We start from the raw sequence: 6465 nt of genomic DNA, 5'->3' as shown, positions 1-6465 counted from the left end.
TCGACATGTTCCTGATATCAGACTCAACATTATTTCCACCGGCAAGCTCGACGACGATGGTTACATCAACCATTTCGGCGAAGGAAAATGGAAGCTGATAAAGGGCTCCCTCATTGCAGCAAAAGGTAGAAAGCAAAATTCGCTCTACTTGATGCATGCAACGTTGTCCAATGGAGAGGTGAATGCAGTCGTCAAAAATTCCTCCATTGAGATATGGCATAAGAGGCTTGGACATCTGAGCCAGAAAGGTCTAGAGATCTTGGCTAGAAGAAGCCTCATCCCTGAGGTAAAAGGAATGCATTTGGAAACCTGTGTTGATTGTTTGGCCGGAAAACAAAACAGAGTCGCATTCAAGAGCTTCTCTCCCTCAAGAAGAGCTCAACCTCTTGATCTGGTGCACACAGATTTGTGCTACATGAAAGACAGAACTCTTGGTGGCGCATTATATTTCGTCACTTTCATTGACGATTTTTCGAGAAAAGTCTGGTGTTTTGCCTTGAAAACCAAAGACCAAACCTTGGAGGTCTTTAAGCATTTTCAAGCAAAAGTCGAGCGGCAGACGGGAAAGAAACTGAAGTGTGTTCGTGCAGACAATGGCGGCGAGTACCAAGGCCCATTTGAGCTGCACTGCAAGAACCATGGTATCAAGCTTGAGAAAAGTGTCCCAAAGACTCCTCAACACAACGGAGTGGCAGAGAGGATGAACAGAACGATTTGTGAGAGAATCAAATGCATGTTGTCGCATTCCAAACTGCCCAAATCCTTTTGGGGTGAAGCTATGAGGACTGCAGTTGACTTGATCAACCTTTCTCCGTCAACTCCTCTGGGCGGTGACGTTCTAGACCGAGTTTGGTCCGGTAAAGACGTGTCTTACAAACACTTGAGAGTGTTTGGCTGCAGGACGTTCGTGCACATTCCAAAAGATGAGAGATCCAAGCTTGATGACAAAACCAAACCATGTATCTTCTTGGGATACGCCCATGAAGAGTTTGGTTATAGATTATGGGACCCAGTTAGCAGGAAGGTCATCAGAAGCAAGGATGTTGTATTCCTTGAAGATCAAGTTCCTGATGATGCCAAAGAAAAGCCTGAATCTAATTCAGAAGTTCCTGTCAACTTAGATCCAGTTCCTTCGCCGGCGGTTCAAGATTACGGGGGAGATATCCAACCGGAGCAAGGCGATCCGGTTGATGATGGAGCAGGTGACGAGGAGATTCCATCTGCACAAAATGAAGTCCCTCCAGTCAGAAGGTCAGTCAGAGAGAGACAACCTTCTACCAGATATAGCCCACATGAGTATGTAATGCTCACTGATGGAGGAGAGCCACAGAGTTTTGCTGAAGCCATGGCACATGACCAAAAGGAGAAGTGGTTAGAGGCCATGAAGGAGGAGATGAACTCCTTACTCCAAAATCACACCTATGACTTGGTGAAGTTGCCAGCCGGCAAGAGGCCATTGAAAAATAAGTGGGTCTACAGATTGAAGGCTGAGGAGCATAGCTCACAACCAAGGTACAAGGCCAGACTGGTTGTGAAAGGTTTCAGCCAACGAAAAGGTGTGGATTTTGATGATATTTTCTCACCAGTGGTGAAGATGTCTTCAATCAGAGTCGTGCTCGCGATTGCTGCCAGCTCAGACCTGGAGATCGAGCAACTTGATGTGAAGACGGCGTTTCTGCATGGAGATTTGGATAAAGAAATCTACATGGTCCAACCTGAAGGGTTCCAAGTCAAAGGAAAAGAGAACCTTGTGTGCAGGTTGAGAAAGAGCTTGTACGGCTTAAAACAAGCTCCTAGACTATGGTACATGAAGTTTGAGTCCTTCATGACGACCCATGGCTACAACAGGACCACCTCAGATCACTGTGTTTTCTTCAAGAAGTTCGCAGGAGGTGATTTTATCATACTGTTAGTCTACGTTGACGACATGCTGATTGTAGGCCATGATGCCAGCAAAATTGTTGAGCTGAAGAAAGAGCTTAGCGAGTCTTTTGCGATGAAAGACTTGGGCGCGGCTAAGCAGATCCTTGGAATTAAGATCGCCAGGGATAGGAAGAGCAAGAAGCTCTGGTTATCTCAAGAACAATACATTGAGAAAGTTCTTGAAAGATTCAGTATGAGCAAGTCGAAGCCGGTCACCACTCCACTTGCGGGTCATATGAAGCTCAGCTCGGCGCAATGCCCGACAAGTGAGACAGAAAAGGAAGAGCTGCAGAAGGTGCCATATGCTTCTGCGGTGGGCAGTCTAATGTATGCTATGATATGCACCAGACCAGACATAGCTCACGCAGTTGGTGTGGTTAGTAGATTTCTCTCTAACCCGGGAAAGGAGCATTGGACCGCAGTGAAATGGATATTTCGGTACCTGCGAGGTACTTCTAGACTTTGTCTGAAGTTTGGCGACAACCATATCCTACTAGATGGATATACGGATGCAGACATGGCTGGTGAAATAGATTCCAGGAAGTCCACGTCCGGATTCCTGATGAGACTTGCAAGGGGAGCTATCTCGTGGCAATCGAAACTTCAAAAATGCGTGGCATTATCCACAACGGAGGCAGAGTACATAGCTATGACGGAAGCTTGTAAAGACCTGTTGTGGTTAAAGGAGTTTCTGCAAGAGTTGGGCTTGAAGCAAGAGAAGTATGTGCTTTACTGCGACAGTCAAAGCGCAATTCACTTGAGTAAGAATTCGAGTTTTCACTCAAGAACGAAGCATATTGATGTGAGGTATCACTGGATACGAGAAGCACTTGACGAAAAACTTTTGCAGCTGGAGAAGGTGCACACCGATGAGAACGGTGCCGATATGCTTACCAAGTTCTTACCCCGAGATAAGCTTGAGATCTGCAGGCAAGAAGCGGGTCTAGTTGAATCCCCACATGAGGTGGAGGGGGAGAATTGTTGAGATAAATCCACCTCAATGTGGACGTTCCATAAGCCAACAATTGTTGACTAAGCTTGTGAAGATTTGCATTTATTGCAAATAGTGTTTGAAAATGGGTTTTCAACATTTGCAGTAAGATTGCTGCAAACCTCCCCTATTTGTTCAAATATTGCGGCCATAGAGGGTGGCTATAGGAGTGGAAAATGCTGCTCAATTGCTCTATAAATAGAGCTCACTTCCATCGGTGAAGTAGAGTGCAAGAGTTGCAGATAATAGCAACTAGTGAGAAAGAGAGCAAGAGAGAGTTTCGGTGAGTGCATTTTGAGAGAAGAAAAAGTGAGGAAAAATTCCTATCTCCCTTAAAATTGTAGCTCACTCCTCTTGTGTGTATTCCAAGTTATTCAACTTGAGTTTTGTGTTTCCCCTATAGAGTGTAGGGAGAATTTGTAAGCCTACTATATACATAGTGGAAGATTTAGACTTCGGTCTCGTGGTTTTTCCCGATTTGGGTTTTCCACGTAAAATTCTCGTCTCACGTTTTATTCTGCACCAAATTTATTTTCTTGGTTTGGTCCCATTATTTAATCCAGCAAGAGGGAAAAGAATTATCCTGGTTCCGCTGCGCAAGTATCAATTTATTTTTGATACTCTTTGATAATTATCACCACTTTTCCCAACAGCACTCACCGTCTTGCTGGAGCTGGACGAGCCATTGCCGCTCGGCCACACTGCTGCCCGCTGCAGCTGCTGCTCCATCCTCGAATCTGCCCCCGTTAGCTCCTCCGTGCAGCCCCAATATCATTGGAGTTGAAGAGGCTTTGTTAGACGATGAAGAGAAGAGACGATTGTTTGCAGACGAGCTTCGAGTAAGAATGAGAGAATTGGTTAGGAAGGAGTGTACAATGAGCAATACGATGGAAATATTGCAAAAGAGGAGGCTGACTTGTGTGTTTGATCCTGGAGGTGCATTTGATCAAGTTGTTACTTTCTTCTTCATAAATTATGTCTAGTTCTTGGAATTGTGTTGGTGCAGAGCATGATTGTAAGAAGAAAAGAATATTTTGGACACAAGATTATTAGTTCCACTTCAAGATTCTCAAACATGGGTTCACATGGCAAGGATGTGATGGAAAAGGAAGATGATTACGAGGAGTATGATCATGTGGTTGACTATCTAAATTTTTATCCTTTGCTTTACCTTTGTGCAGCAAATTTGAATGTGATTCAAGAGGTTTAAGGTGTTAAGCAAGAGGCAAAGACCATTTTCCTTTCAAATGTTTTCACACAACACCACCTCCTGTTCTGGTACTTTGTGAGGAAAAAAGAGAAGTGGATGACATTCATGAAGATTTTCTATTGAAGGGTTGTCTATATGAGAAACTCGGACACAAGACCTACGGATTTGGGGATGTAATTTTATTTGGAAGTTGTCAGAGGATAAAGAAAGACGAGCATCAAGAGTTTCATAATGTGTTTCTTGATAGGCGAATTTCTGAGTTCGGATGGCTTCTTGCTCATTGGTTTCCACCTTTAGGACAAGGTGAATTATAACCGTGAGGAGAGTTGATATGGAAATATCTTCAAGAATATCTCTCATATCTTATTAATTATGTAGCTATCACGTCTTTCTAGCATATTTATTTCCTTTTCAGTAAGTTAGGTTTATTTCTTGTTCATTAAGTTAGAATACTCCTATTATAAATAGGAGACATTGTTATTTTCTTCAACCAATCAATATATCTGAATTATCTTATTTTTATCATTTCTTTTATTCCTGCAATTTATTTTCTTGCTCAAAACCCTAGTTGAATGATAATTGGTTGCTCGACGGGTTTCTCGAATGAACCAATATCTTTTCAGCGATCTCTCGTAGTTATACCCCGATACGAGTTTACTCGTATTATCTAAATTGATACAGACCAAACAGAAGAACTCAGTCCAAAAGACTAGGCTGTTAGGTGAGAGTGCCCATTTAGTCTATATACAACACACCAGTTGTTCTTACAACCGATGTGGGAATTGAGTTCGTAACATAGCGCACGATCTCCTCTGTGTACACTAGCTTGAATATGGACTCACTCCCTACACAAACCCAAATTCGATTAAACTCATAACTTCTAGCAGAGACTTACCCCCTACTAGGCAATCAGATAGACACATCCTCAAAAACAAAATACGGCATGACACAAAATATTTGAATTTAAAGCACACAACTCATACTTGAAAAATATTGCGTAAATTTTAAAGTAAGCCTACCCAATAACTTAGGATTCCTTACTTTGACTTCTATTTTGCTTGTGAAAAATCCCTTCGTTAAGTCCATGCTTCTTTTCCCTTTTTCGTGCGTGAAAAGCTCATGATTTAATTCAGCTCTCCTTTCTTTTCTCGAACAAAGACCTCTTAAAAGCTCCAATCCAAACAATTTATCGGGCAGCCCAACTAACTAAGTATTGAACCGGTCCAATTATGAAATGACAAGCAGCACAACCTTTGTTCTAAGCCTACACTAAATACCTTTGTTCTAAGCCTACACTAAATTAAGTCCAAGCCTTTATCCTAACGGCAAGGAGCTTAGACATCAATGTATGAGGGCTATACTCAATCTCTTTCTCTGCCCTCCGATCTGAGCTCCGTCATCGCCATCGGCAATCTCGACGGCTCAGCTCCCTCCGCCAATCTTCTTCCTTTCTGTCTCTCTCAAATCACGCCGCCACCTGCTATCTCCCTCTCAATCCCATTTAGATTCCGCCGTGGACAGAATCGCCTCGTCCTGCTGTGCCTAGCGCCGCGGTTGCTGGGCAGTCAGCAGTCACTTTCTCTCTATTTCACGCCGCCGCCGCCGCTGCCGTCTCCTATTTCTCTCATCTCCTTCTGCGCTATTCCTCAATTTTGTTTCTCTGCACTCTCTTTTCCTAATTCCTCAATTCTTTGATATTGAATGAATGTGGTGCTGTGATCGCGACGAAAACGTGTATATATGTAAATAGGTAATCTCTTTGATAGATTTGGTCGATTTGTTCCTATCTTTTAGCGTTGCAGATCATGGGGAAATCTGGCGGTTTTTATTCTATATGATTTGGTTTTAAAAAAAAATGGGCTCACACCGAAAGAATAAAAATATATTTTGGCCTTCAATTGAGCTAGTAAAAGAATAATTGTAATAGGTCTAAATGTAAAATTCTTTTCTCGACGAAAGAAACAAAGGCGAAAAAATTTTAGGTGCACAAACGACGTCCTATCAAGAACAAATAAAAAGTTAGAAAAAGTGGGGGTGTTACAATAGATAATCAATACATCTTCAAAATAGATGAAATAAACATCTCAAGAAACTGCAGTCACGTGCAGAAATTCATAACTGAAGATCTAACCATTCAAATTCAATTTCCTTTGGTCAGAATGAAGAACCATGAGTTTTCTACCACCAGTTAAAATTTTAAGTCGATCGGACAGCATTTGGACCTCTAATCAAGACAAAACCCAAGACTGCGCCTTCAACACGTTTTTCTCTCTCTTCTCTCAATTATTGCGGCTCTACATTATTAGCAGGTATTTGTAAGTTTTCCATTGAGCTATTTAAA

Source organism: Salvia hispanica, chromosome 5 (genome assembly GCF_023119035.1).
Source record: "Salvia hispanica cultivar TCC Black 2014 chromosome 5, UniMelb_Shisp_WGS_1.0, whole genome shotgun sequence".
In the NCBI taxonomy this organism is placed as follows: Eukaryota; Viridiplantae; Streptophyta; class Magnoliopsida; order Lamiales; family Lamiaceae; genus Salvia; species Salvia hispanica.
The sequence above is the reverse complement of the archived record's forward strand: the minus strand, read 5'-3'. Positions refer to the sequence as shown.